The following is a 10,905-nucleotide window of genomic DNA, read 5'->3' on the forward strand; positions in this document are numbered from 1 at the left end:
CCTGGCCGCAAACTTGGCTATCTCAACTCAAAACTAATGTTAAGGTGGGAGGGTCCCTTTAACTCTCGCCCTTATTTGTGTTTTGCTAGCCGCAAACGCACAGGGCGGGGTTAGGTTATTGGTTGACCTTCCAGGTCAGGTAAGTGACTCAAAAGTCGGGAAAATCGGGACCTGGTAAAACTTTGGAGAGTTAGGTTGTTACGAGTTTTTTTTCGGGGCGCTGATCACGAATTTCATGTTAGCTTTGATCTACGATGATGTCTTGATGTTTTTAGGCCAGGTCGGGTCAGGTCAGGTCAGGGCAACTAGGGCGTCTTGCTAGCTGTCCATAGTAGGTGTCAACCACCACTGACAGCCTCGTGACATGGTACGAAGGCGCCAAAATTACTTCGTAAATGTTCAACTGGGTGCTAAATTCGAAATCAGCTCCAAAAACTAGCCTAAAAATATATGAACCCAGAAGAAGTGAACTAAGGTCATCAAAGGTCAATGACCCTGACCTGACCTTCACGTGACCTTGACACCCACCATAATGCATGGGACCACCATCATTTCACATGATTGAACGTTTTCAATCACAAAAAGACTGGAAACGAGCGGATAATAGCCGTTTTTACGAAGGGCTTCCTGGCGAATGCCCATCTAATTTGAACAAATCTGCACAAACTGTGTACTTGATGGCCGTCGTGAAATACTCCTGAGCTGAATGTTCAATTTTTGTTCTCCTTTTCTTTTTAAATTAACTAGATTTAACAAGATTTTCATTGGACAAGATTGTTGACGGCCCTCCCGTGAAACGAGACTCGATGAATTCTTAAACTCCCTAGTTATTTTGTAACAACCCTAGGTTCGTTGCATACTAACTAGGGAGGTTGCAACGACCCTAGTTTCGTTACAACGTCCCGGAACGAGCAGTTATTTTGTAACGTCCCTAGGGTCGTTGCAAACAAACTGATCGTTCAGGGAGGTTACAACCACCCTAGGGTCGTTGCAAACTAACTGAAATCGCATACTCCCTTTAACACATACAAGTCCGGTTTAAGTGTCGCGTTTCGGAGGGCAGACTGTTCTAGCTTGTGCATGAAGATGATCGCTACTGGTGGTGCTGCTTTGCAGCCCATTGCTATCCCCAGCCGCTGTTTGTAGAAGGACTGGTCGAAGCGGAAGCAGTTGTTGTCCAGACAGTGGGACAACAGTCGGGCGATGTCGTTCGTTGATAGGCCGAAAAGATCGATGTCGTTTTCTTGTTCGTGAATGAGGTCTTTGACGGCTTCTACAGCTTCATCGATCGGGATGCTGCCATACAAGTTGACCACATCCATACTGAACACAATAGCGTTCCGAGGTAACTGATACTCCGTATATTGTGTTTTTAAGCGGTTCAAATAGTCCTCTGTATTTCTTAGATGGGCCGGTATTTTCACTAAGAGTTGGTTTAGTATCCGGTCTAAGAGCCATGCTGTCTTCTCCGTAGGACCGCCGCACGCTGACACGATTGGCCTCAGCGGTACCCCTTCTTTATGGTCCTTGGGTAGGCCATATAGGACTGGTGTCCGCGAGTGCGCCGGAGTGAGGTCCTTGAGAATGGATTCTGGCAGTTTGTCGCGACAAGTTTGACGAAACACTTGTTTAGTTTTCGCTTCTATTCTAGCGGTGGGGTTTTTGTCCAATGTTTCATAGTTTTGCGCATCTTGTAAAATCACTCGTGTTTTCTCTACATACTCTTCTTTGTCTAACACGACGAGGCCTTTACACTTATCACTGGGCTTAACAATCAAAGAATCTGATTGTTTCAAGGTTTTGAGTTCTTTACGCTCTTCTTCGGTCGTGTTTGTATCGGTCGGAGTGTGGTGCTTGTACGCGTTCATGACTTTCTTCTTAAGTTGTAAGAGTTGGGTCTCCGCATCGGTCGAACTACGAGGGGGTTGTCTCTTCACTACATCAGGGAAATTGACTCGAATACTGCATGAGACTTGTTCTGAATCTCGTTGAGCTGCCACTCGGGGCTCAGCAAAGCTATCGTTTGCTGGGGTTATGGAATGATTCGGTTCGTTGGTAGCCGCTGGCGGGGCTGCTACTGCTGAATCAGGCTCCGAGGGGGCTTGTGGAGCGCGGCGAGAGCAGCTCCGTGTCACTCTCCTGTTGACTTCCGCAGGGTCAGGGTCAGTGACTTGTTCTTCTGCAGGCTGTACGGCCGGCTGTGAGTGCTCTTCCGGCAATGGTTGATTGCGGTCTTCTCTAACATTATTGCTCGGGTTTTGATCTGCATAAGTTCTCTTTCGGTCCACAAAGTCCTTCCAGCGCTTACCGTATGCAAATCGCTCTACGCCTGTTTCTACCTCACGAAGTAGTGCGTTATTGATCTTCGGTGTTAAAGTAAACTTAGGACCTTTCGAAAGAAGTGACAGCATGGTCAAGGACAAAGGTTGTGATGATAAGTTTTTTACTCGGTTCCGTGAAGCCGTCGTATCTCTGTGATCTTCCTCCCTACTTTGTGCGTCGGCGTCAGTTACGTTTCTGCTCAGCTGTTCAACAACAAGTCGATCAAACTTCTTCTTGAGGCGCTGTCTTCCAGTAGACATTGTGTCCTCAAATATGTTTTTACATGCTGTTTTGGCCCAAGCATATAAAGACTGGCGACAGGTACTAATCTCTATGTGATCTCGCCTTTGACAGCGTTCAAGAAAAGCTTTAGTCTTGAAGGCATCCCGAATGGATTCGTTTAGAAGTTTCTTTCGGAAGTTTGCACATTCTTTTAAAATTGCCGGGTTGCCGGCGAAGATCTTAGGGACAGTTACAGTAGCATTAAGAATAAAACTAGGTAGGACACCAGCATTGCGACAAGCTAAGAGAAATGTTATCCTGAGAATGACGTTTGCGAGCTTCATGAGTGTCTTAATGATTCTGACAAGTGCTGGGCGTCGGCCAGTGTTCGGTTCAATGAAGTTTACTTGTTGAAGCACTTGCTGTATGTAAGGCATAGGTATAAGTTCTATGAGGAAAAACACTTTTAAATGGCCTCCTTACAATGAAATACCGAAAGATGAAATAATGAAATAATTATTGATGATTTCGACCACAGGTCATTATCAAAATAAGCCAGACAGAACTTTTGTCAGACACAACGGGAAGCTCACAATATCGGCAGAAAAATTCACATTTTCAAACATTTCACGTGAACACATTGCATATAGAGCTCACCTAAAATGCTGCTACAACTAACGAATGAAGTATATGTTATTGGGTAAGTCCTATAGCCAAGACAAAGTTTAAGAATATTCCCTATAATATCTCCCCCCCCCCCACCCACCCACACACACACCCCAGAATAAATGACAACAGTGATTTAACAATCCCACAATCATTTCTAGATACGTTTACAACAAGTATCAGTAGGTAGATGTGCCACATACTCGATATGCACGTCTATGAATAGGCACCTAAGCGATGACATGTACTTGACACAGTCTAAAATATGAACCAGGAAGAGACATTTCTATTTAGGATTGGTTTTCGCTCGCGAATGTACAGGGATTCCATTATCTTTCGATTCGGGTGATCTTTGGCTTTGTGTAAAATTTCCACTGACAAAGGGTGGTCAGGTAAGGTTTCACCAGCATGACATGCTCTAAAATGTTCAAACATTTAAAAGTGTTTTTCCTCATAGAACTTATACCTATGCCTTACATACAGCAAGTGCTTCAACAAGTAAATTCATCAACACAGATAAAATGAACATTAACCCTCACCACACATATAAGTAGAGGTATATAGACCGCGCCCCCTGTTTTTCACCAATAAATCGCGGCAAAGCGAAGGATTGCGACGATTCTTTGGTGCCCTGGAGTTAATCAATTTTACAACTTCCCGGAAAATTAGATAGCCCTTGTCATTTTTGCATCTTGTCCGAGAATTTTAAATCCCCGAAACAAATTACCTTTAGTGATTATTTTTCTCAAGATCATGTCAGGCCAGAATAGCAATTGTAAGTCAGCGCACATCTTCTGTGTGTTTCCATAGTCGTTTCATGATTAGGGACGTGACAACATGTGAAATATACTATCTAATGTTTGTCTCATTGATTGTTGTGGGTGCCAAGGTCACGTGAAACTCAGGCTAAGGTCATTTACTTGAAACGATCTCGGTTAACTTCCTTAAATTTACACCTTTTTACTGTGGTTTTTAGGAAGTGTTGGTTTGAACTTTAGCACCCATTTTAGCATTTGAAAACTAGGCATACTTAGGTATCAGTTATAGTGCCTATGCAATATGTTGCAAGGCTGTAAGTGCTGGTTAGCATCCTATGGATAGCCGGCAGAAAGCTTAATGGGTGATGTGGCGCGACCCGTCCTACCCCAAATGCTTTGATACACCATCTTTGATCAAAGCAAGTGCAAATTCGGAGTCAGAAGCAAGCCAAGTTCCAGCAAACCTCACTTGTAGAAATTCTAGCAGGACCCAATTTTCCGTGCTTTTGGGTTATTAACCTGATCTGGGAGGTCAACATGATCTAGGATCTCAGCATTGACCAGGACATAAAAATAATTGGCTTTCTCTCGTCAGCGATGACCAGGGCCCTCAAATCATCGGATTTCTCTCGTCATGAGCAGCTCGCTCTTTTTTTCTTCTTTTTTTTCTTTTTCAGCGAAGCTCTGGCTCCTTTTATCAAGGGCCGAATGGCTGAGGGTTTCTACGCCCCTCCGCTACGTGTAAGAGCCTAAGAGGGTGAAATGAAATGCGTAAATGGGTGAGGGTTAAATATCGATTGGTTTTAAGTGCCGAAGCCTCAAGCACTTTAATTTACTTCGATAGCAGTTTTTAAGACCAACGAGCTCGAACACTATAACTTCTTGAACAATGTAAGCACCACATAAAATGAATCGTGAGAGAAGCGACTCAAGATTAAGGAGCTATGAGACACTTAATAAAAAACGGCATAGATTAGAAACTGCACCTAACTTGCACTGGTTTTTAAACCTTTTCGTTGCAGACTGGTAGATTAAATTTTAGGATTGATTTCAGCTGATGCTCAAAGGATGTAGAGCTATTCATTCGTTCATTCATGCGACCATCCATTCATAGAAGAAGCCAGTGATGAAATTGTTCATTTTAGATAAGTGTGAAATACAAACTCAATAAAAGTTTAATGATACGGCAAATTTGACAGCTTTTATAATGAATAGAATAGACAAATAACTTAAACCCGCGCCCCAGTGGCGGTCTCAGCCAACTTCGCCCTAGTGGGGGGGGGGGGGGGGCATATGTTACCACCCACCTCTAACTCAAAAACTAAGAGGGCTGGAAAGACGCGGTAAAAAGCAGTCGATAGCTCTCAATGCGTACGTTTGAAAGTATTTCGGTCATTTTTCACCTTAGAGCAATATTGGGGTCACCAGAGGTCATCAAAGGTCAAAATTTGCCAATTGTCATTATGTTTTTCAGAAAACATGCCGCTATCTCAGGAACTATGGTAGCTAGAAAAACGCATGGAAGAACAAACGATAGCTTTTGAACTCTCCTTTCGAAAAGGTCATTATCAATATTGACCTCAGGTCAACGGTTTAGCCTCCAGAGGGCAAAAACTCCAAAAAATAGCTGTTTTTACGAAAAGTGTTTTTCGACAATAACTTTCGACTACAAAAAGCCACGACATTTCTATTGCCAGAATCGTGTTCCCCTTGCCGAGACGCGTTGAATGAACTATAATTTGACCTTGAAAGGTCAACTTGAAAAATTGACCTCAGGTCAAGGTCATGACCTTACCGGAAAAGGTCATGTTGCATATCAGTCGATGCGTCTCAACAAGACAAACACAATGAGACCATCCCCAGCGTTCTATCTTTTTCCAATCGCGAGTTATTGGCAAAAAACTGTTTGTAGCCTCAAGTGACCTCGGATGACCTGTCTAGAGGCTAGCAGCAAAAATGACACCTTGGTCATTACGAGTGGACTAAATCATTGTGATTCTGAGATATTTGGACTGTTCCGATGTGTACACACGGATCTAGAGGCATTTTCATATTTCTCCATTGACTTGTAATGGAAAGGTCACGTCACTGACCTGACCTTAGGTCACGGATATAAAAAAATCCGAGATATAAAAATTGTAGGCGCCCATAACAGCATGCAATCCACCAAGTTTCAAACCTTTCTGACAAACACTGCAGGCTGGACATGATTGCAACATTTTTTAGGCTTGGTCAGTTAACTTGACCTGGTGACCTGACCTGACATGACCTGGGGTCAAAAATTTCACACATTGTCCAAAATTGATGTACCAAAAGCTACCCCAAGCAGCGCGGCGCTACGCGCCGCGGTTTTTTATTCACACGCAAAAAACGCGACAGGGTGGTAACATATGCCCCCCCCCCCCCACTGGGGCGAAGGTTAACAAATCAAAGTTGAGAGCCCCAAATACGTAACACAATTGAGGGCATTTTAGGTCATCACAGTATTTGTCAACAATTGTTGTTGGGGGACTGGGGAGGTTGGTTGGTGGCTCATAAACTGCCCCCCCCCCAAAAAAAAAACGAAACCGATCATCCGCAAGAACAACTATTGAGATCGAACCGAGGTGACAAATCGATTTAAACTTTAAAGGCATGCAGGATGACTAACGATGCCACTTTTTGACTTCTTGTGTCAAATAAATTCCATCATCTGGATAGCACGTCAACATTCTATTTGACATTTTGCAACAACCGTATACTATTTCGTGCGACTAGCCTCAGAAATGTTCTGAAACTAAAACCGTTTCTTCGCAATCAACTTGGCCCACATCATCGCAGCATATGCACGACAAAAATAAAATAATGCTTCAGGATCACTGGCCTGAATTCCAATGCTTAAAGTTTACTCAAAACCGTTGTTGCTGAGGCACTATTCGCTACATCTCGTGACGGCCACCATTGTGTTGCATTTTTTCGGAAAGCTATAAGTTAATAAGGAAAGGATTGGTGAGTGGGTTGAAAACAGCCCTCACCCTCCACCCTTCTTCCGGAAACATAAATAACCGAAAGATCTGGCGATGGTTTATCCACCTTCTCTGCCGCCGCGCTGGGAGGCCTCGATTCGTTCGGTATGTGGATTCCTGAGCGGTCCTCCCCGGAGGCAAGGTGAAAGGTCATGGCCTGTATCATAAATTTATACGCTGCTGAATATGTTTTATAGTTCTTCCAAGGCCTTGGACACCGTTTTGTTATATCGGATAAGCATTGCACTTTCTTGTCAATCAATACATTTAAAGAAAACTTTGTGATAATCTCATACTGCGGCAACTGTAGTTCTGCTTACGGTTGCCTCTTTATGATACGGGCCACCACCACCTCCAATGCGCTGGAGCTCTGGCGTTCTACCCCTCCGGCCCCGCTACGGACTGGCCCTCGGGCTAGGTGTGTTAGTACTGAGCGCAAACGTGTAGTAGTCACGTGACTTTCATTCACGTAGAGCAGTGCAGTTGGGGAAACTACGAGGCGAACGTCCAAAAATGGATTGGTCAATAAATGGATTTCTTATGACCATATATGGGCATAAATGCAGCCATCGCTATTACGGGTAATTAACGGGAAAATAGACAATACTTGCGGCATCGCGTCCACCCATCGGAGAGAACTAGGTTCCATTTTCCATTGGGAACGAAGACTGTGAGTGAATACTTAACGGAACTCAGGGAATTCACTCGAAAATGGCGATCAAAAGATGTCTTTTCTGCAGGTTCTAGGCACCAGCGCCAATTCATTTTTTGACTGGCAATCAGCTGGCCATTCCATAAATTGATTGGCAAACAGCTGGCTGATCAAAATATGGATGCGGTGGGAGTGCGAACAGCAGAAGCCACATGACATGACAATGGTCTTCTGCCCTTGTGTGCACTTTCGGTTCGCACGAATGCGGGCTCAGGTCCTATATACGCAATTGCATAGCCGGCAGCATCGGCCGGCAGCACCCGGCCTCGTGGATGGACATAACGGACATAACTATGGAATTATGATACTAGGTATTGTCCAAACGACGAAGAGGCGGTATTGAAAATGACAATTTATGAATGCTTTTATTTTCCCAATCAATTGAATACACGTCGATTCCTAGCTCACCCTGGTATCAAATTAAAATGCCGGGGACAGAGCTGAAAGTTGGCATACTTCACCGTTAATTCTAGCCATAGGCGGCGGAACGGGTAGGGCACCGGGGCCCCCTTTGATTTTGGCATCTTAATATTAGCCCTATTGGGTGTTGCATGGAAAGAATGGGACCAAAAGTCGGCAGTGCCCCCCCCCCCTTAATTGAAGGTGTTCCGCCGCTACTGATTCTAGCCCGATCTTTCGACACCAACCGCATTTTTAGGTCAGGTCAGGTCACTGACCTGTGTGTCGTTAGAGTAAGCCTGTGCACCTAAAATGCTACAACTTCGCAATGCTCTCAGTGCCAGAAGAGCTCGTTTTCTTTCAAGAGGCTCTATCGAGATCGAGACGGCATCAGGATCGAGACGGCGAGAGGGGGGGGGGGGCGTACTGGCGTACTGAGTCCAACCCTCCGGGGTCCAAGGCCGGGGCGCATGTGGAAAACCATTAGGTCCGGCGATGGTGAAGCCACCAGATCAGTTAGTTATCGTGGGGCAACAAGTTAACAACAACAAGTAAATCGCAGCCAGACGCGTGCCTACCTTTTTACTGCCCTGTAGCAGTCTCACCACTGATTCGTTTTTGTTTTCTTTTGTATTTCATACCCAGACTGGCGTCGCCTCGGCATACCATTCGTCATGGTGATCCAAGACGCCTGTTGGAAATGAACACAGCCGGTCCGCCGGGCAGTGTTCATCTCCCACCGCACATCAACATAGGTGAAGAATGGTGCTGAACTGTGGGTGCTCGAGCTCTCCCAATTCTACGCCGGTTTGGCTCTGGAGCCGAAACAGACGGCGGAGGTCAAGGTCACCGCTAGGGCGGCGGCGGATTTGCTACGCCCAAGCACCCACAGTTCGGGCACAATTATCCACCTATGCCCACTGCATGCGCCACTACTCATTAATAACAATTGAGCACCCAGTTATCTGATCGGGGCCATTTGTAGCATTGGCCAACATGTGGCCATATATAACATTGACCAACATATGCCCACCAGCATGACGTCCGAGCTTCCAACAGATATATTGCTCCTCATAGCATGATTATCGCACACGGATATTGTTGCATATCATCGCAGCAGAAAGTTGACAGGCCATACGCCTAAACGGTCACCGCATATGAAGCAACTTATGTACTCGAGCGGCGATGACGCAATTCAAAGGAAAAATATGTATCGTAAAATTCCCCCTTCGTTCGAACCCATGACATGTCTGATTCCTTAATTCTACGCGAACTGCTTGTATGAGGAACCATCATCAGTAACAAATAAGTTGATGATGCCATACCAAACCTATCAACCCACAACACTCGTTTGAGGACTACACTGTTTCAACACTGTCCTCCACTTCCTCCGGAGTCCAGACGGTCGCCACACCTCGCTGCCTTCCGCCACAGGTGACTGACGGCTGGCCTGCAATGAAACATATGAAATCTGTTACAGGAAAAAGTTTACTTTTAACATGGGGTTTTGAACTGGAATAGCAGTTCCGTGGCTTCAGCTGAGACAGGTTCAGACAGGCTCACAGTTCAGACAGTTCAGTTCAGACAGACAGGCAGACAGGCTGACACAGTTGAGGTCAGGTTAGATTATGTTTTGTTATATATTTAACTGTGAAAAGATGACTGAGGCACACGTGAGACGCACATATCAATATTGCAGCAAGGGTGACATCTGCTCAAAGTACCGATATAAGGCAAGGAAAAGCCAATCCCAGCAATAGATAAGTCATTTAGATTGAATAAATTTTAAAATGTTACAAAAAAGGGCAGCTGCTTACCGTCAAGTGTCACAGTGGTCACCCCCTAATGTACTGGTGGCTCACATTTCTCATCCTTTAACATTGGGTATAGGACCTACCGAAAAGAAATTGCTCCTAACAGCATTGACACTTCTTTAAAAAATTTAAACTGCCATATTAACGCAATACCTGACCTCCAAAAATATAATAAAAGCAAAAATATACGACGCTAGCGTCACGCACCGTAATTGTCTCAAAACCACCATCATTTTCACGCCGCCTATTTCTTCTCTTCTAGACAACCTTACACTAGAAAAGAGACAGAAAAATATCAAACAGGTCTTCCTATGCAAATTCCACTCAAAAAATTGCAAATCCTCACATATGTGGCATCGGCACGAGATAAAAACCGGGGACACACACCTTTCTGGAACGGAAGAACAATCCAGAGGGACACGACGCCTACCGAAATGGCCGTCTGCCTTGCCGTAAATATTTAACTTTCAAAATAAAAAACTTGACAAATCGACAGCTTAGTATTTATTGAAAATTTCTGACATATTTAGGGTTATAACGATAAAGTAATATAATTAAAATTTAATGTTCATGTTTCATTTACAAACGCACGTTTTTTCAACACCGCTGCTTTCTCTATCACGGCCGCCTCCACTAGATTCGTTCGGCATCGTGACTAATTGGATTAGGACCGCTGGTGATTTCTCTACAGAGTAAGTATGGGCTGTATGTGGTTATAATACTTCCATATGCCGTTTTTTACCATTTTCAAACTAGGATGCACGAAATCAGGTCAATTTATTGATTGCATGACCTTATATGGGCATGGCTCCGCCCCGCCCCACGCATCCCAAGCCATTCATTGGTCAATTCATTTTTTGACGTTCGCCTCGTAGTTTCCCCAACTGAGTGGTCGGCATGTCATTCGGGGCCGTGCCCCCTTTTTGGGCGCCAGGCAGGGCCATTACCCCCACCTACCAGACCCCATTGCTGACACAACCAAGTTTACTGAAATTCCATACCGTCCT

General features: G+C 44.7%; 1 long non-coding RNA gene across 1 annotated transcript; it reads right to left on the minus strand.

The window, feature by feature from the left end:
• Positions 1 to 9,131: 9,131 nt before the first annotated feature.
• Positions 9,132 to 10,329, minus strand: LOC122374352. The gene is made up of 2 exons (XR_006255205.1): positions 10,106 to 10,329; positions 9,132 to 9,534 (listed from the first exon to the last, which is right to left on the minus strand). It is a non-coding gene; the product is annotated as an uncharacterized LOC122374352 (long non-coding RNA).
• Between the last annotated feature and the right edge of the window lie 576 nt (positions 10,330 to 10,905).

This window comes from Amphibalanus amphitrite, unplaced genomic scaffold (assembly GCF_019059575.1).
Source record: "Amphibalanus amphitrite isolate SeventyFive unplaced genomic scaffold, NRLGWU_Aamphi_draft 000004F_arrow, whole genome shotgun sequence".
Lineage (NCBI taxonomy): Eukaryota > Metazoa > Arthropoda > Thecostraca > Balanomorpha > Balanidae > Amphibalanus > Amphibalanus amphitrite.